Source organism: Lagenorhynchus albirostris, chromosome 14 (assembly GCF_949774975.1).
Source record: "Lagenorhynchus albirostris chromosome 14, mLagAlb1.1, whole genome shotgun sequence".
Taxonomy (NCBI): Eukaryota; Metazoa; Chordata; class Mammalia; order Artiodactyla; family Delphinidae; genus Lagenorhynchus; species Lagenorhynchus albirostris.
This window is the reverse complement of record NC_083108.1, coordinates 81,794,372-81,814,970: the sequence shown is the minus strand read 5'-3', so window position 1 is coordinate 81,814,970 and position 20,599 is coordinate 81,794,372. Positions and strand designations below refer to the sequence as shown.

The 20,599-nt window shown below is 50.2% G+C and overlaps 1 protein-coding gene and 1 non-coding gene across 3 annotated transcripts in view; both read left to right on the top strand.

The window, feature by feature from the left end:
• PITPNM2 (phosphatidylinositol transfer protein membrane associated 2) overlaps positions 1-20,599 on the top strand; it is a 144,967-nt gene that overhangs the window by 11,587 nt on the left and 112,781 nt on the right. The gene's annotated exons all lie outside the window — the stretch shown is intronic.
• Positions 7,982-8,054, top strand: TRNAE-UUC (transfer RNA glutamic acid (anticodon UUC)). Its single transcript has one exon. It is a non-coding gene; the product is annotated as a tRNA-Glu (tRNA).

Below are 20,599 nucleotides of genomic sequence, written 5' to 3'. Positions count from 1 at the left end.
GGCCTAGGGGTCTGGGAGGCAAGAGCTGCACCATTTCCAAGGTGAATGGCCTTTGATGATCGCACCTTCCTGGGCCTCGGTTTCTGTATCCATCCAACAGGGGCAGCGATGCTCCCTCCCAGGGGAGGATGCAGTGAGAGTCTGGATGAGAGGGTGGTTTTGTGGACTGTCAGTTGCCCTGCACACGTGAGCTGCTGTCTTCCTGGACAGGGATAGCCCTGGTCTTCATCAGTCATAGGCTATGAGGGTGGGGGTGGTGCCTGGCCCTCCACCCTCCTGGGACTCACTTGTGACTTCCACTTGCTGGAAAGTTCCCTCCCTTGCAGAGGTTCCAGAGTCAGCCCCACAAGAAGGTGTGTCCTGCCTCTTAGTGGCCTTCTGAGCACTTGCTGACCCCCAGCTGATAGTAGTAGGGGAGCTGGGGACACATGGTTCCCTGCAGCACTGCCTCCTGGGCCCCCTCCTTGGAGCTCCAAGAAATCGAAGCCAGGAGGATGACATTGGCAGCCTCCTGGGGTGGCTGAGTCAGAGCAGAAAGTCAGACTGGAATTCACTAAGTCACACTTGCCTTCATTAGGCTAATTAACTTTCCATGCGAATTAGCTCTGTGAGCTGATTTAGGAAATCCATTACCGGGCCGGGCCAGTTCCATGTGCAGTGGTGCCTAGGAGGCTGTGCCCTGCAGTTCCATATCCACCAATTAAGGCTGCTGAATTATTAACTTAGGGCTGCCTGACTAATGAGGAGTTGCACTTGTTGTGTGCTATTTGAGAATTTTAAGGCCGTTTAAAATTAGCCGTAATATAGTTAATAATCATACTAGGAATCATACGTTGTGATCCGTGTTATAGATTATTCGGAAGATAAGCTGAGGCTGGGGGTTGATTTGTGGAAGGTCATGTAGATGGAGAGTGGGGCGGGGGGCATTCAGTGTGTGCAAAGTGCTGGCTAATACGGAGGGTTCCCAGCTGATGCACGGCTGCCACCTTGAGGTGCTCTCAAGGCTGCTCTCAGTTGGGATGTCCGTTCACTATTGGGTTCTCAGGCTGGCCCGCCAACAAGAACATGACCCACCGGGCCACCGAATGATTGAGCTCTTGGGGCACTTACTCTCCGCTAGGTCCTCAATGGCCCTCTGCAGTTAACCCCATTGTACAGATGAGAAAACTGAGGCCCAGAGGGGAAAGCTGACTTCCCCAAGGTCACATGGCTGGTAGATTCAAATCCAGGCAGTCTGGCTCTGAAGCTCTCGGCTAAACGGCTACTTTAGACCATTTACCACACACTGCACCCATTTTGGAGTTAAGTAGGTTTTTCAGAGCCTACCTGGGGAGCTAAGCGTTTTGTAAATCTTCTCTTTTTAAGTGAGGAAACTTAAAAAGCCTTGGTGCCTTTGGAAAAGGAACACTTTGTACTTTCAAGGCTTAAGAGGTGCCTCCGGAGGCCTGCCAGGGACGGGGTGCTTGTGCGTGTGCGGGAACGTTTGTGTCCGGAGGTCAGGGTGCCTTTTGCTTGCTGGCGTGACTCACACGGAGCCGGTTTGTCTGGGAACCCGTGGGTGACGACTGTGGAAAACTCTTTCGTGGGAGCACAGATGGTCTCTCGTTCCTGGTATCACAGGTGTGCTGTCCCCTGTTCTCAGGGCAGAGGGGCCTTCCTTGCTGTTTAGGTGTTGGCCACTCAGCATCACCGAGCCCTCCTGCAGCTGGAGCTGAGCAGATGGGGGTTTCAGAAGGTGGAGGCTTTATTTTTAGCCCCACATCTTCTGTGATTCTGTCACTATGGAGATGCCAGCTGGGGGCCCATGAGGCTCCGTGCTTTTCCTGCCGGTGAGGAAAGAGGGTCCTCTTTCTTTTCTGGAACGTGGCCTGGGCTGCTCGGTGGAGACCTCAGTCACTGTGTGTGTGTGTGTGTGTGTGTGTGTGTGTGTGTGTGTGTGTGTGTGTGTGTGTGTGTGTGTGAGAGAGAGAGAGACAGACAGACAGACAGACAGACAGACAGATGTTGCTGCTGCTGTAGAAGAACTAGCCCTGGGCCCACACCCTGCGTGGAGCCCAGTGTCCACAGCCATCTTGTGCTTTGGCTAAACTGCACAAGAGTCTGAAGGCTCCACTTCAGCTGTGCTGTGTGACCTTGGGCGGGGTTGCCTCATTTCCCCGGGTCTTCATTTCCTCCCCTGAAAATTTGGGATGCTAATTCCTGCCATATACCTGCTTCTCTGGATCTGGTGACATAATTGATTTGGGCAAACTTTGAATCCACAGTGAGGTTCAAGTGCTGGGTGTGTGTGTGTATTTGTGTGTACACTGGTACGTGTGTGTGTGTGTCCAGTAATTATTCTGAGGCCAAGGCTGCCCTTAATAGGTCATCTAGAATTTTTTCTACTCCTCCTTTGTCTTTCTACTTTTTCCTGTATTTTGACTTCTCCATTCAAAGGCAGAGAAAGAAGAGGTTGAAGGGGAAAGTATTCTAGTCCTGCCCATACATTATCATAAAAGATCTATCAAGGGAGGTTGAAACCACCCCCCTTTCTACCACCTATGTGTCCCCCCTGTAGAGTTTCTGAAAATACTCTTTCTTCTGTTGCTGTCACAGATTCACAGCCCCGCCTCCTGTGGGAAGTGCACTGGGCTCATTAGCTCTGTTCCCACAGAGGACAGACCTGAGGCTCAGAGTGGTTAAAGTATTTGACCAGCGTTGCACAGCCATAAACACTGGTGCTGGAACTGGCATGGAATTCTCTTGACTCCCCAGCCCGTGCTCCTGCAGCTCTGCGCAGAGCGGTGGGCCGGAAGCGCATGGACACCAGCGGGCTGTGTCTGGGACTCCTGAGGCACTAGCCTCCTCCCTTCTTCTGAAATCTCCGGCTTGGCTATTATCCCAAAGTAGAAAATAACAAGTGTTGACGAGGGTGTGGAGAAATGGGAGTCCTTGCGCCCTGCTGGCGGGAACGTGAAATGGTGCAGCTGCTGTGGAACAGTTTGGTGGGTCCGCAAACGGTTAAGCGCAGTTACTGGAAATTCCCTGGCAGTCCAGTGGTTAGGACTCCGCGCTTCCACTGCTGAGGGTGCGGGTTCCATCCCTGGTCGGGGAACTAAGATCCTGCAAGCGTGCGAGGTGTGGCCAAAAAGAAAAAAAAAACCCACAGGGTTACCAACTGATGAATGGATAACCAGAATGTGGTCTATCCCTACAATATAATATTACTAGCAGTGCTACTCCTGGGTTATTATACTCCAAAACATTGAAAGCAGGGACTCAAACAGGTATTTATACACCTATGTTCACAGCAGTATTATTCACAATAGCCAGAAGGTGAAAACAACCCAACCTATCAGCTGATGAATGGATAAACAAAATGGGGTATATCCACACGATGGAACATTACATGGCCACGAAAAGGAATGAAGCCCTGACACAGGCTACCGCACGGATGAACCTCAGAAACAGAATGCTGGGTGAAATAAGCCAGACATGAAAGGACAATACTGTATGATTCCACTTGTGTGAGGTGCCTAGAATAGGCAAATTCAGAGACAGAAAGGAGAATGGTGCTCACCAGGGACTGGGTGGGGAGGGTGTTAGTGGGGACAGAGCTTCTGTTTGGGGTGATGAAAATGTTCTGGAAATGGCAATAGTGGTTGCACAACACTGGGAATATCATCGATGCCACTGAACTGTACACTTAAAGATGATTAAAATGGGAGACCTCCCTGGCAGTCCAGTGGTTAAGACTGTGTTTGCACTGCAGGGGGCACGGGTTCGATCCCTGGTTGGGGAACTAAGATCCCACATGCCAGAGCTGTGCGGCCAAAAGAAAAAAAAAAAAAGATTGAAATGGTACCCAAACAAAACTCTCAGTCTTGTGCTAGAACCTCAGGTGGGCCTTGGGCTGGACCACACCTTGCTTTTGCATATGAGACGCCCGCACCTGTGGCCTGGCCAAGGCCGCCCAGCTCAGCAGTGAGTCTGCACCCCAGGCTCTCGTGCCCTCTGGGGGATGCACCCTGGCAGCCACTGGCCAGGCCTGATCGCTGTGTGTGAACGACATCTGTCTCTATGGAACGCTTGTGCACCTGACGTCGGGCATGGCCTTTTATGGCTCTCACTCGCTCTCAGGGAGTGGAAAGATAAATACCTTTTCAAAGGCTGGATGGCAACTGCCTGGGGTCCCCACAGCTGCAGAGCGAGTGGGAGATGGGCCTGCCGGGGGCAGGTGCTGCAGCCCCGGGGGAGCTGGGAAGTGTGCCAAAGGATCGCCCACGCCCCCCCGTGCGGACAGCCGTGCAGACTTGGAGTGTGATTCTGCCACCGACCTGCTCTCTCTCGGAGCTGCTGTGTCCTCACCTGTCTTCTGGCTGACCCTGATGTTTAAAGGACAGTGTGTGTGCAAGTGCCTAGTGTGGTACCTGGTGCCTCGCGGCTTAATGAAGCTGGGGTTCCTGTGTCTGGCCCGGGGAGGTACTGCGATGCTCGGTCACAGGCTGTGGGTGGCGTGGTGGCTGCGAGGACGAGGCCTGTTGATTGGGGCGGGGGAGGATGATGTGATTTGAGGAGTTCCAGGCCAAACACTCCCTCTGCCTCCCAGGGCCCCCTGTTCCGTGGGGAAAGCCCTGGGGCTCCTAACCCAGGGCTGTGTAACCAAGCACCACAAACTGGATGGCTTAAAACGATAGGAATTATTCTTTCTCGGTCCAGGAGACCCCAAGTCCAGATTTAGGATTGGTTCCTCTGTGGGCGTGGGGGGAGAATCTGTCCCATCCCTCGCTCCCAACTTCTGGTGGCGGCCGGGCATCCTCAGTGTTACTTGCCTTATAGCTGCATCCCTCCCATCTCTGCCTGTCTTCACATGGTTGCCTTCCCTCTGTGCGAGTGTCTCTGTGTCTCCTCCCTTTTTATAAGAACACCAGTCATACTGGATCCAGCCCCTCCACCCCACACCGCCCATCCAGTTTGACCTCACATTAATTATATCTGCAAAGATATTATTTCCACGTAAGGTCACATTTTCAGGTTCTAAGAAGGACATGAATTGGGGTGTACACTCTTCAGTATAGTCTCTATACTTGTTGAATGAATAGGTGAGTGAATGAATACCTGTGAAAGCCATCCTTGTATGTCTGTGCAGGTGTGTTGATGCAGAAGACCTGGGGCTGCTGCGAGGGGGGGCCTCCAGAATCTTCCCCTCTTCCCAGCCAGGCTCCTCTGACCGCTGGCCCCTGCACCCTGAGTCTAGCCCTCTGGCCGCCTCCTGACTCAGCCAACTTTGAGGGTGGCAACGATAATGTTTATTAAGGGAAAGAGTCACGACACACTGGGTTTTCTCTGCTTCCTTTCTACCCAAGATCTCAAAGCTTTTTTTGTTTCTCTCCCCCTCCCCTTGGAACCAAGAAAGACGGTAGGGATGGCTCGGTGATCTTGGACAAATCAGCTCTCCTCTTTGAACCCCGGCCTCTAGAGTTTGCAAATGAAGGAGGCTAAACTGGGTGCCTCTGAAGGTCTCTTGGTCTGTGATTATTACTGTTTTATTGCTGAGAAAATTATAGGTGAGGAAATCATGCCCTTGGACTCCATGTGGGGCAAGACTCAAATCCAGATGCCCTCATTTCCAGCCTGTCTCTAAATCCCCCCTGCCACCTCCTGCAGGAAGCTCTCCGTGATTAACCTGACTCATGTGTGGTTCCTGGGGTCCTCACTGTGCCTTGTGTGTGATACATGAATTCACAAATACTAGCCTACCATTCAGATGGGGTGTGTGTGTGTGTGTGTGTGTGTGTGTGTGTGTGTGTGTTCTTCATGTTCTTTTCCCCTCCCTTTCCTCTGTAGGCAAGAGCTATTTTCTGGGTGTCTCTCTCTGTGCTTCCCCATTCTGGAACCCAGTAAAGGGCTTGTTACATTGGGTTGTGGACCAGCTTCAAAGTCATAAGCAGATGATTAAACACTAGGAGACCTACCAAAAGGAAAAAAAAAAAGAAGAAAAGAACTTAGATGCTTTCAATAGATGTCAGAAAAGCATTTGATAAAGTTCAATATCCATTACTGTTAAAAACATAGCGATGAGGGGTAGACATAGATGCATGATAACATCTACAACACTCTACAGCATTACCCAAAGTGTGTTTGAGGAGCACAGAATGCTACTGGAGGTTGTGTCAAAAAGAGATTTTGGGGCCAAACAGCATTTAGAAGATGCTGCTCTAAGAGGCCTTCCCTTAATGTCAGTGGCCAAGCAAACCCTCTCTCACTAATAATCGTCACTCCAGAGTGAAGCCAGTGCCAGGGGCTAGGAAAGGAGCAGAACAGAACTCTTAGAAACAACGTTGCACAATTGATGTTTTGAGATGGATACAGCTGAGGTGTTCAAAGTAGATACACTGAAAAATCATTAGAAGTAATAAGATGGTATGATGGCCAAGTCAAAAAATAAAAACGAAACCGCCATCACTTTCCCAGGTGGGAGCTGGTTCGTCAACGTTACCGGAAGGGACACCTCTGGCACCTGTTTGCTCGGGTGTCCACAAGCCAGTGACCTTATTTTCTGGTTAGAAATGACAGTAACACCCTGGCAGCCTCAGGCAACTGCCAGGATCTCCTTTGCCTCCTGGAGCCCAGATTCCTGGGAAATGCAGGAATAATGGTGCATGGCTCAGTATCCCGGATCACCTTAGAGCTTAGCCTCCCACTTAGGGTTTCGGTCACGGAGGTGTGACCGGGAGTCAGGAGACCTGGTCCCGAGCCTGGCTGTGCCGCTTGCTGGCTGCGGGGTTTTAGGATGACTTGCTTAGCCTCTCGGGACCAGAATGTCCTCATCTGTGAGGGAGCAATCCTAACCTCATCCTCGCAGGGTCCTTCTGCGGAATCTCCGAGAAGTTTTGAACACGTTCGCACACCACTGAGCTGTTGTTACAAAGGCTGGGACCCCGTTATTTCAGCTCAGCACTAATCCTGGGCGATGGAAGCCACTTGAGGAGGGTCGGACCTTCCTCATTCTCGGGAACGGGGCTGTCAGAGTCCTCCCCGGGGTTTGTCACAGGTCCCAACTCTGGTCTCCCCGAGGCCACCATGTTGAGTGGGAAGGAGATGCTGGTAAGAAGAGTCTGCTTGTTGGAAGGACACCATGAACTCCTGTTAGAAACCAGCATGAGGACACCCCCCGAGCCAGCTTGGTGGGGACTGAGGCATCCTTCACATTTCCCTGGTAATGATCCTGCTCTTTCTCAAAGGCATTTCTTGCCTCTCTCTGAATAAACAGCGAGCCCTTGGTGTAATTCAGTCTCTTAGGGATGGCTGAGTCATCTGGCTGGCTGGGGCTACCCAGATGCAGATGAAGTTCTGGTGTCACGAACGAACCGGGCCGTCCTGGGAGGCCTTGGAAGGGCTGGATGGGGGTGCGTCTGCCAGACATCCCTCTGGCTGGACCCCGGGCTCCCTTAGTTCCTTTTAAGGTAGCCTTCCCTCCTGCCTGTTTCTTTTCCTGTCCTCTCCTCAGTGTGCTTTTGCTTCTGTTCATTTTTTGCCTTATTTTAGCCACAGTTGTTTGTATGGGTGGCCGAGGGGGCCGGTATAACTTTCCGAGGACTGAAGTCCTCGGGCTTTGTGGAAGCTTTTTCCTTGAAGCCTGGCGGCCTTGCTCTGCTAGTCAGCCCACACTTCTCAGTGGTCAAGGTTGCTGCCAGCTTGCAGGCTGGCTCGTGGAGGATCACAGGCACGCGCTCCCAAGCTGGGTATGTACGCTCAAACGTTGTCACCAACTCACTGGAGAGTGGTGGTTTTTTTGATCTACTTTCTGATTCTTTAGGAATATGTGGTTCATGGAATTAAAAGGTAGATGTAATGTGGTTTCAAAAAATGTATTTTAAAATCGTTTGGGCCACCCATTATTATTTTTGCATTCTGCAGTTTCAAAAGAAACATTAAATGTTGGCTTTTTTAAAAAATCTAAAATAGTTATTAAAATCTAAAAGCTCTTTTTCGGGGGAATTCCCTGGTGGTCCAGTGGTTAGGACTCTGCGCTTTCACTGCCGAGGACCCAGGTTCAATTCCTGGTCAGGGAACTAAGATCCCACAAGCTGTGAGGCGTGGCCAAAAAAACCCAAAAAACAAAAAACACTTGTTCAGTTAAACTTTTAACATCAACATCACTGCCCTGTTGACCGAGTGGTGTATACCTTCCTTCAATATTACTGAGTCTGATTTTTCTACCTAGATCTCCACGATCAATCAGTTCCTGCATCCCCTCAACCTTTTCTTTCCCTGGCAACTCAGGACTCACAGTTTTCTAGTATTTAAAGAACATGACTTATTTTTCCAATGCCTTTCTTCACTCATCATTCACTTCATCATTCACTCTCTCAATTCTTCCATGGCTTCCAAAAATTACTAAAACACCCAGAAAGTGGTATGTGACGTTATACGGGACACTGACAAGGTTTTCAAGATGAATTAGATCAAATCATTATGCTGTACACCTGAAACCGCATACACGGTGCTGTCTGTCAACTGTAGCTCAGTAAAACTGGGAGAAGGAAAAAGATAAATAAGATACATTTCTCGCTTTATGGAACTTACAAGTTCATGGGTTACAATAAAGTAGTCAAAACCCAAAAGAGTAAAGACCATATTCGGTACGAAAAACATTGTTTGGATAAGTAATACATTGTACTTGGTACCAAACGGCAAGTGGTTGAGAGTTAAATGTAAGACTTCTTTGCTCCCTGTCTGCGGTCTCCCAGCGTGTATACTCTTCAGAGAGATTCTCTGCATGTGTGAATATATGTTACATAAGAAAAAACTCCACAAATGGCTGCTTCCCTATTCACCTGCTGTTTTGACTTATCAGTGCATAAGTCTGGAGGTGGTCCTCTGTTCATGCATCTGGGCTGCCCGGGCTTTTTAACAATGGGCTTAGTGTTTGGCCAATGGATGCACCATTATTTATTTATTTTTCTTTTTAAAATTTTCATTGGAGTAGAGTTGACTTACAATGTTGTGTTAGTTTCAGGTGTATAACGAAGTGAATCAGTTATACGTATGTATCTATCCACTCTTTTTTTAGATTCTTTTCCCATATAGGCCACTACAGAGTATTGAGTAGAGTTGCCTGTGCTGTATACAGTAGGTCCTTCTTATGCACCATCATTTCTTAAGCCAGCTCCCTTTCCATGGAGTTTTGCATTCTAACCGTGAAAGACTGGGAGCAAATGCTACCTCAGTGAGTCTCCCAGTATGTAGGTTTTCATGCAAATAGGCTTTCAAATCTGCGGAATAAATTTCCCCGAAGCAGAATTGCCAGGTCAAGGAGTGTTTTCCTTTTATTGTCGGTAGCTACTGCTCAATTGCTCTCCATAAAGGTAGGACCAATCGACATTCCCACTTACAGCGTGGGAGCATGAGGCAGTGGTTTTTAACCTTAAACCTCCAGGCAAGGAAGAGCTTTTAAGTAAGATGCAAATCTGGAGAAAACCGGGTGAGAGCCTTTCTACCGCAAAGGGCAGCTCTAGCAGAGTTCCTGGCCAGACGTCTCCCATTAGGTGCCCACTTGAACACGACCGCGAGGGGGCCGCCCCCGATTCCTCCATACTGGCTGTGGCCTGAAAGTTTCCTTCCTGGTGGGGATGGGGGACAGCAGCTGCCTGCCCCCTTCTCTGTCAGCTTGTTTATCACCGAGTATCTGAGAAGTACCAGGAGCTTGAAAATGACACCAGCACTTATAAGATTACAAAATAATTTTGCCAAGTAAGGACATTATTTTTAAAGAGGTACCATTCTGGGACTTCCCTGGAGGGCCAGTGGTTAAGACTCCGCACTTCCAATGCAGGGGGCGCGGGTTCGATCCCTGGTCAGGGAACTGAGATCCCACACGCCACGCAGCCAAAAATAAAAATAGAATTAAAACATAAAGAGGTACCATTCACAGACATTACCGGAGGTTGGGGGGAAAAGAGGGGTGGGGAGTTAGTGTTGAGTGTTTGGGGTGGTGAGGAAAGGTCTGGAAACGGGTGGTGGTGCCGGTTGCACAGCCCTGTGCATACACTGAAGGCCGTCGAAGTACACTTAAAAGTAATTAAAATGGTAAAACTTATGTTATAAGTAACTAACCACACACACAGAAAAGCTACAGTTCCCCGTAGCCATCCTCTCATGAACGAAAGGACACTAAGAAATAGGAAAGGTCTAACCTAAGAATGAAGAGAATAAACAGAGCTTGTAGAACGACGACTTGCTCTCTTAACCGTGTGGTTCTCATTTCGCCTTGAACGGGTGGGGGCCTGGCGGTTCCTGGTGCTGAGCAGACCGCTGGGATGCGGAAGCCAGGGCAGGAGGCGTTGAAGGCTGGAGACAGTAGGAGCTCGGGCTGGGCCTGCAGGGGCTCCACGGTCTGGAAGAGATCCTGGCTCCAACTTAGGAGGCCCAGGGCTAAGCTACTCCACGTCCCGAGGCGCTGGGCCCGCCCTTAGCTGTCTTTTCTCTCTGTTTTGATGCGTTTAAACAAGAAGCCTGTTGCTGGCTTGCTGCTGGATGTTTTTGGCGCCTGGTAGGAGTGAAGCAGGCAGTGATCTGGGTGTGGCCTTCCTCACGATGTCCCTGTGTCCCCAGCGGTTCACTTTGCAGGAAGAGCATTTGCCCAGCCCTGCCTAGAAGCCGGTGAGCAGAGCAGGTATCTGTTTGAAACTACTTGGTGGCCCCTCGCAGAGGTCTCTCCTGGGGCTTGAGGGATCTGAAATGCCTCCCAGAGATGTCGTTTGGGCCTCTGCATGGCCACCCGGCCTCACTGGGGTGCTAGGTGTGTTACCAGTACAAACTGTCATCCCAAACTATATATTATCAGGCGCCCCGTGCTGTTGGCCTCAGTGCTTTTAGAGCACGTGGATGTGCACACGTGCTTGCTCTCCTGGGCCATGGTTGCAAACTCCTGAGCCTTGCGCGATGTCCGGCTTCAGGCTCTGACTTTTTTCACGGGTCTCTCTCCATGGGTGGGGTTTATGGTCCTCACCCTACTTGCAGAGAGAGAAGAGCCAGTCCTGGGAAAGACCGTGACCCTCGATTGAGTCCATGGCCACAGACACCCCTGACCCGGGCCAGTGCATCCCAGCCACCTGATGACTAGAGAACCAGCTCGTGACTCTCAGGGCAGGAAGCTGCCTCGAGCTGTGTCACCCTCATTTCACAGTCAAAACCCCGATTCCAGGGCTTCCCTGGCGGCGCAGTGGTTGGGAGTCCGCCTGCCGATGCAGGGGACGCGGGTTCGTGCCCCGGTCTGGGAAGATCCCACATGCCGCGGAGCAGCTGGGCCCGTGAGCCATGGCCGCTGAGCCTGCGCGTCCAGAGCCTGTGCTCCGCAACGGGAGAGGCCACAGCAGTGAGAGGCCCGCGTACCACAAAAAAAAAAAAAAAAAAAAAAAATCCCGATTCCAGGAGGCAAGGTGGCCGGCTGGCACTTGAACCTGGTCCGTGTGCCCCCCCAGGCTCTAAACGCTGTGGTTGGCGCACTTTAAATCTTCGAGGGTGTTTGTTATAAAAAGACTCTAAAGCTGTGAGTTCATAGTGGACGGAAACACCACCGACCTTCCGCACAGACGTGCCTCTCTGAAAGCCCTCATCAGAGCTTCAAGCCAGGCCCCTGGCCTCCCAGCCACCTGTGATGAGTTTCCATTTGACTCACGGTTGTCAGGAAGGTGACACGGCTCACCATATTCACTGGGCGCTGTGACTGCCGAGCTGACACAGCTCCTCGTGTGGGCGGCGAGCGTATGCTTCCCATTAAGAAAATTGCTAATTTTGAAACGAGCTCTGAATGGAATATTTCTTGCTTTTACTAAAATTAAGAAAATAATAATAAAACCACCCGCCCAAACACCCCAAGTTTAAAAGAAGAAAGAAAGAAAGAAAAAGGAAAAAAATTTAACGTCAACCCAGAAAAAAACCTCTGTTATTCAGCCTGGTCTCAGAACTCAGCAGAGCCACACGGACAGAAGGAAGAAGCAGCTCTCAATGAGGCGAGGTTAAGCTCACCATCCTCCATCCTTCTGGAGCGGTGGTACCTCATCCTTGCCTCTGCCTCCCTAGCGAGAGAAAGCTCAGGCAGAAGCGGCTTCAGACACAAGCGAACTGTGCTGTTTGCCTCTGAGAATTCCCAGCAGCCCCATGAGATCACTGGAGAAATCCCGCGGTGGCTGCGGAACCGGGGCTGCCTTGCCGAGTGAGTCTTGTTTGGAGCACTTGAGTCCTAAAGAGATCCTTGATAGTGTCAGGAGGTTATCATCGATGCTCACCCAGACGGAGCAGGGGTGGCACTTTGAGGGCCCTGCTCCCGACCTGCAGGGGTCTGAGGCCGATGGCGGGTCCAGGCCGGCCAAGACGTGAGATGGCCTCTCGGGTCCCCCGTGGTCCAGTGTATGATGCGGATGGGACCTGGGATGCCGCCTGAACCCCGGAGCCCGGCCTCCGTCAGTGCTGAGGCACAGCATTCGTGGACAGGCCGTGTGTTTGACAGTACTTTTACCGCATCCAGTAGCCGGATGGTCTAAACAACCCGTCCTGGTACGGGTATGTAAATATTTTCCGTCATTATCGTGGTGCTGCCGTGTTGACATTAACGAGGATGAAGAATTTTGCGCGCCGCAATCAAGTGCCACTCAGGCCACAGGAGGGCCTGAAAAGCTGGCCCTCTGCCGTGGAGGAGACAGATTTCGGGGCAAGCTTGGTCTCCTCTTGCTGCCTTCTGCCAAATACCGATTCCCTCACCCAGAGACCCTGGGGAGACTTCCTCCCAGAGCTTTCGGCCAGGACGAAGAATGATTCTCATCATGAACAGTATGTTTTTCACTGTCAGCAGAGCTCTGTGGCCAGCGTATATCCCTCTTTGCTTTGCCTACTAGGAAGCCCAGAACTAAGATTTGTTGTTGTTGTCGTTTCACTCATTTGCACGTAGATTGTCCTCAGTTAGGAGTTTCTGCATAGAGGATCATGTGAGGTGTCTTAGGGGCTGGGCTGGAAAGCAGGGTGTACATCCCTCTATGCACAGAACTAATCACACAGTTCCATTAAGAATCCAGGGGCCGGGCCTCCCTGGTGACGCAGTGGTTGAGAGTCCACCTGCTGATGCAGGGGACGCGGGTTCGTGCCCCAGTCCGGGAGCGGCTGGGCCCGTGAGCCACGGCCTCTGAGCCTGCGCGTCCGGAGCCTGTGCTCCGCAACGGGAGAGGCCACAACAGTGAGAGGCCCGCGTACCGCAAAAAAAAAAAAAAAAGAATCCAGGGGCCAAAAGTGTAATTTAGGAAGAGGAAATTGGACCACACTGGATTTCCACAGGGAATGTTGTGGAAGGAACAAATTCAAATGAAGGACACAGAGATAAGAGTGAGGTTACAAGGGGACAGAGGTAAGGATTCCAATGTGTGTGTGTCTGCCTTGTAAACTAGATGCAAGTCACTTGGACTTTGTTCAGTGTTTTGGATTCTGTTTCAGTGTTGCCTTCCCTTCTGCCAAAACTATAGCATTGCAGAATGTTGGAGCCGAATGGAGAGGTCTTATTATTGTTTTTTTAATTTTTAAGAAATTTTATTGGAGTATAGTTGATTTACAATGTTGTTAGTTTCAGGTGTACAGCAAAGTGATTCAGTTATACATATACATATATTCATTCTTTTTCAGATTCTTCTTCCATATAGGTCATTACAGAATATCGAGTAGAGTTCCCTGTGCTATATAGTACATCCTTGTTGGTTATCTTTTTTTTTTTTTTTTTTTTTTGCGGTACGCGGGCCTCTCACTGCTGTGGCCTCTCCCGTTGCGGAGCACAGGCTCCGGATGCGCAGGCTCAGCGGCCGTGGCTCACGGCCCCAGCCGCTCCGCGGCATGTGGGATCTTCCTGGACTGGGGGGCACGAACCCGTGTTCCCTGCATCGGCAGGCGGACTCTCAACCACTGCGCCACCAGGGAAGCCCCTGGTTATCTATTTTATATCTAGTTGTGTGTGTATGTTAATCCCAAGCTGCTAATTTATCCCTCCCCATCATGTTTCCCCTTTGATAACCACAAGTTTGTTTTCAAAATCTGTGAGTCTGTTTCTGTTTTCTAAATAAGTTCATTTATATCATTAAAAAAAAATTAGATTCTACATATGAGTGATATCATATGAGATTTGTCTTTCTCTGTTTGACTTACTTCACTTAGTATGATAACTGCGAGGTCCATCCATATTGCTGCAAATGGCATGATTTCGTCCTTTTTTATGGCTGAGCAATATTCCATTGTATGTATATGTACCACATCTTCCTTATCCATTCGTCTGTCAGTGGACATTTAGGTTGCTTCCATGTCTTGGCTATTGTAAATAGTGCTGCAATGAACATTGGAGTGCACACGTCCTTTCCAATTATGGTTTTCTCTAGATATATGCTCAGGAGTGGGATTGCTGGTCCTATGGTAGTTCTGTTTTTAGTTTTTTTAAGGAACCTCCATACTGTTCTGCATAGTGGCTGGACCAATTTACATTCCCACCAACAGTTCAGGAGGGTTCCCTTTTCTCCACACCTGGAGAGGCCTTTTAAACATCGGCCTCTCACTGTACAGATGGGAAAGTGAGGCCCAGAGAGGGGAACTGACTTACCAAGAGTCAGCCCGCTAGAGCTTGGCTGTCAGCCCTCACACCTGGAATTGTGGCATCACACACAGGGAGTTCCCTCGATACCTCTGTCCACACTGTACCAGCCCCCGCTCTGGAGAGGACGAGTGAAAGTCATGTAATTAAGTGACAGCTTGAATTGATCAACTGGCGGCCTGGTTAGTCTATTAGATCATTGGAGAAATCCCACAGCCTTCCCAGCGGCTCTTTGAAACTCAGCGCAAGGCTCGACTTCAGCATTTATTCCATTGGGATTTGGGGAAAATTAGTCTCTTCCTCAGCCTCATGCAAGCACTGACTTCTCTTAGTGACTCATATGTGAGAGTGTGAAAAATCTTCACAAGTCCCACATTAGGAATAGAAATTTCCCCAAAACCCAGTAGAGAGCTTGACCACTGTGTCAGTGTTCTGTTGCTGCAACAAAGTACTCCCCAACTTAGTGGCTGAAAGCACCAATTATTTGTTCACGATGTGGCAGTTCGGACAGGGCTTGGTTGGGGACAGCTCATCTCTGCTCCGCTGGTGTCAGCTGGGACGGCTTGACTGGGGGGTGGAAGATGCATTTCCACCATGGCCCGGCCCCCATGGCTGGTGGCTGGGTACGGGAGCTTGGCTGCATCAGCTGAGGCACTGGTTCCCCTCCGAGTCTGTGTCTTCAGTGCTTAGCCGGGCCTTCCTAAGGCTCGGGTCCTAACCCAGCACAGTGTCACTCCCTCCCTCTCTACCCCTCGCCGTTCTGTTGGTTAAAACAGGTCATCGGGCCGGACTGGATCCAAAGGACAGGGACCCCGCTGGGGGCCACCCAGGTAACCATCCGGCACAGACACTCTGGGAAGAGCTCTTTGCGAAAGAGGCCAGGTGATCCACTTACGCTAGCCTGCCGAGGCCCGGCTCCACTCTTGGATGCCTCCGGAACGCCCAGGCTTCCAGGAGCCGTTCTGTGAGAGAAGCTCCAGCCAGACCCCAGCGGTTCCCTCCCTCCAAGAGGCTGCAGCGCTTGCCGTCTGCTTTGTATCGCGGATGGCTGCGCCTCTTATTACATAATATGTTATTCTGGGCCGCACCAGGCCCTGGTTACTTGTCAAAAGTTTCTAAAAACCAGCTGTATCAGCTCCAGGCAACTGGGGGTGCTGCCCCTCCCTCGTAGTATTAGTCACTCTGTACTTAGCTAAATTTAACTTTTTATCATCCAAATGATATTTTTGTGGGCTTGGGATTTTACATAATGCTACCAACTGCCGCAGGCTAAGAATTTCTCCTTTTCGTTATGCGTGTGTGTGTGTGTGTGTGTGTGTGTGTGCGCGCGTGCGTATGTGTGTGTTGGGTGTTTTCCCCCCATGAACTTATACACGCTCAAGGCAGCACTGTTCAGCTCCTCTCCCGCCCTCCCAGGCCTGGGTGTGTTCTGCAGGCTCTGTTTTGCCTTTTGCCAGCTGGAGGGGAGACCGCTCCTAACAGCTTTCTAATGGCCCCCGCTAAGGCTTCCTTCCTTACTTGAGGTCTCTCCACTTTGAAGGTCTCTTGAGGGTTTCCCTGCTGCCTTCAGAGAGAGAAGCTCAGGTTCAGAACCGAGTGTGTTGAGAAAGCAGAGAGAAGGATCCGGAGTGGGGGGTGGCTGGAAAGGGACAAGAAAGAAGAAAGCCAGCCACCCCACCCAGGGGTGGGGTCCAGGCTGCAGGCTTTTCCTCTGGGCTTGGGGGCGGGGGGCGGAGAACTCAGGGCCGCGGAGGCTGAGCAGGGAGCCTGGCCTCTCCTTTGGGGAGGTTCTGAAGCAGGACGCGGGGATGTGGGGATGCAGCTCCTAACTTTCCTGGAGCTCCCACTGCTCGGCAACGGTGGCGCGCCGGGGTCTCGTGTGCTCCACACCATGACCGTGCATGGGAGGTGCCTACCGCCATTTTCCAGGTGGGGAAACCGAGGATCGGGTCACAGGGTAGCAAACAGTAGCAGCAGGAATTACAGCGACAGCAAACACTGGGTGCTTACTGTGTGCCGGGCACAGCGCTAAGCACTTGCTTTCCTGAGCTCATGGGTCCTTTGTGGTGGTCCCGTGAACCAGGTAGTAGTGTCAGCGCTCTCTTACAGATAAGGAAACGGAGTCCAGAGGGGTTAAGCAGCGGGCTTGAGGCCACAGAGCCAAGAGATGGCAGAGCCAGACATCAACACCCGTCCACCCAGGGCGCCTCCCTCCGCTAAGCCGCTTTCCAGGGGCGGGCTGCCGACAGACGGCAGAGATGGGACTTGGACTGGGCCCTGTGCTCTTTCCAAAGCATCACTAAGCTGATTCCGGCCTCATCTAGTTGTCAGGTTTCCTCCTGCCAGCTGTCTGTAAAAAGCAGCAGGGTGTACATGATGTCTCTGGGAGAATTAACCTGACACTGGAGAGAGGAACCAGGTACTGGGGAACAGGGACGAGAGAGAAACTCACTCTCATGCTTTTTTAAATCTTTTCAGAAATACAGATGTATTACTTGTTTTAAATTATTTTGTTAAAAATTAGGAACTCCTGGAGACTTCCCTGGTGGTCCAGTGATTAAGACTCTGCACTTCCACTGCAGGGGGCACAGTTTCAATCCCTGGTCGGGGAACTAAGATCCTGCCTGCCGGGCGGTGTGGCCAAAAAAAAAAAAAAAAAAAAATAGGAACTCCCAGGTATGTACCTAAATCAAACACATACATCCACACAAAAACTTGTACACGAATGTTCCTAGCAGCACAATTCTTCGTAGCTCCAAAGTGGAAACAACCCAAGTGTCTGTTAACAAATGAACGGATGAACAAAACACAATTGACCCACACAACGCAGTGTTGTTCGGCCGCAAAAAAGAATGAAGTGCTGACGCAGGCTACAATGTGGATGAACCTTGAAAACATGATGAGAAGTGCAAGAAGCCCGACACAAGAGGCCACGTACTGAATGATCCCATTTACGCGAAATGTCCGGAATCGACAAATCCGTAGAGACAGAAAGCAGATGGTGTTGGCCAGGGGCTGGAGGGAGGGGGTGTGGGGAGTGACTGCTAATAGCTATGGGATATCTTTTGGGGGGGTGATGAAGACATCCTGGAACTAGAGAGAGGTGATGGTTGTACGACTTTGTGAATGTACTGAAGGCCACTGAATTGTACACTTTCAAAGGGTGAATTCTGTGGCATGAGAATAACATCTTAATAAATCAAAAAATTAGGAGCCAAGCCTTCAGATGGAATCGAAAGCTGGGCTGCCCCCTCCTGTTGCCAGCAACCTGGACAACCTGCTTGGGTACCACTGCCATTTGCATCCATCCTTCTCTGCCCATTCTTTAGCCACCTGCCTCATGGTCTCCATGTCAACGGGGGTTGGAAACAAGAGTGTTCAACTCCAGCCGTGCTCCCCACTCATTTGGAACTTATACTTTCAACCAAGGCCAGCCTGAAACATGTGGATGTCTGGGCAAGCTAGTAATTTGGCACCCCCATCAAACCAGTATTCTTTAAGTGTTTGTTTGACATTTATTTAGTGGGGATGAGGAGAGACTGATATTCTATTAATAGAAATTATGTAGAGAAACAGATTCACTTACTAATTCATGTCCATTGACTAGAACAATTAAGGATCCGAACATTTTTCAGGAAAGCAATTCTGACTTCTATTGGTTCTTATCTTCAAAGGTTGGGTGTTTTTTTTTCTTTTCTTCTTTTTTTTTTTTTTTTTACCCTCCTGCAATCTTGCAAATCATTCGGGTTGCATATTGAAGATTTAGATTTAAAACTGAAAGGAGAGGATCTAATGTATAAAATGATGACTACAGTTGACAACACTGTATTGTATAAGGGAGATTTACTAAAAGAGTAGAACTGAAGTGTTCTCACCACAAAACACAAAAAACAAATATGCAGTGATAGGGTAATAAACTCAATGGTGGGAATCCTTTCACAATGCATACGTCTTTCAAATCATCACGCTATACACTTTATTTTTTTTATTGAAGTATGATTGTTTTACAATGTTGTCTTAGTTTCAGGTGTACAGCAAAGTGATTCAGTTATACATATACATATATATTATTTTTCAGATTCTTTTCCATCATAGGTTATTATAAGATATTGAGTTTAGTTCCCTGTGCCGTACAGTAGGTCCTTGTTGTTTATCTCTTTTATATATAGTCATGTGTATATGTTAATCCCAAACTCCGAATTTATCCCTCCCCCCTTCCCCTTTGATAATCATAGGTTTGTTTTCTATATCTGTGGGTCTCTTTCTGTTTTATAAATAAGTTCATTCATATAATTTGTTTTGGATTCCACATAGAAGCAGTGTCATGAATTTGTCTTTCTCTGTCTGACTTAACTTCACTTAGTAGGATAATCTCTAGGTCCATCTGTATTGCTGCAAGTGGCATTATTTCATTCTTTTTATGGCTATGCACTTTAAGCGTATCAAGATTTTATTTGTTGATTATACTTCAGTAAAAATGGGGGAAGAACTCAAAGGGATAAAATGGTTTTGTTCCTGGTAAACAGCAACATACTGTGCATTATTTAGTTCCAGAACCTCATCCCACGCCGCAGCCCCCCATGACCACAGCTACAGGTGTGCATGGAACATGCCTACAGCAGATCTCAGCACAGAATTGTGTTCTGTTTTGATTTTTCATTCCCCTAAAGGGAGTGGGTTGATTTGCTTTTCGCCTTTTGTGTGAGAGGTCACGGGAGGAAGCCTGAGTCCTCTGGCAGCATCTTCCTACTTTATTCCAGTGTCGTTTTGCCCCCCTGCTCCTAGAGCTCTGTCCCCCGAGGAGCTGTGTCGTTCCTTAAGTTGACTCTGCATTCACTTTTTGGATTTTAAATGCTTTTGTGTCAGAAAAATCATTTCCCCGCCGCGCACCCCTGTGTGAAGCGTGCGCATCCTTTCTTGCAGCCGCTGCTGATCTCATTCTGCTGGGTGTGAGTCACCGTTGACCTTCTCACCCCCGGGGGCGGGGGGTGGGGTGGGGTGGGGGGGGAGGCGGCACAGTGGAGGGGAGTGGGGCCGGTGTGCAGAAGCCAGCTCGCCTTTGACTGGCGTGTTGCCGTGGCAGACCCCTAACCCTCTCGGTGGGTTTCCTGACCCCTCGAATGGGGAGACTGCCACTGACCTCACAGAGGGTTTGGAGGTGTTGTGATGAAGGCTAAGAAGCAGAACAGAGGAGAAGCTGTGCAGAGGCAGGGCGTGTGAGGGCGAGCTGGGGGTTCTGGTGGGATGGAGCGGGGAAGCAGGCGGGGCTCACGTGCCCGGCGGGGACCTGGAACCTGGGACACCTGGGGTGTTGTGTTCTTTGGGGGTCGAGCATGTCCGCGCAGGGCAGAGATGGAGCTTCAACCCCTGCAGCCCCATCCCAAAGAGGAATCTGCAGAACTGGCTGTGGCTTCCCGGGAGGGAGCGTGGGACTGCTCTGGGGTGGGCGGCGTGTGAAAAGCCCGTCTCTGTCGCTTGCAGCCACACCTCCCACTGCTGTGCCGTCACTGGTTATCTTTTCACCTCCCTAGTTCGCTTCCCTTCCTCCCCTGGATTCTCGCCGTCTGTGCCCTCACTCTGCAGTTCATCACTTTTGTTCTTCTGAGCCACCATGAAATGCGCCTCTTCTTTACTTCTACTTCTAGTGTCCCTAGTTGCCCCGGTGCCTGGCCTCAGCCCCTGGGGCAGGGTTGCTTCGGAGTTGGGAATCGGTTCCTGGAACAATTAGAGCTTCTATAGCAGCAGGGGGCTGCCTTCCAGTCATGGTCACTGGAAGGCCTCCTGGGCTGCTGTCTGCCTCCTGGGCACCGTGTCAGACAGACAAGAATGGGCGTTGAGCTGTACACAGGGATCACGGGAGCATCTTGGGTCCTGATGGGGGCCCTGGATTGGGTGGCGGCTTTCGTGGTGCCGGTGCAAGTTCTGTCCTCTTGTAGTCTGCTTGCGCCTGGGACTCCCTGGAAATCTATTTCTCCACCTTTTTCATTTGGTTGTGAG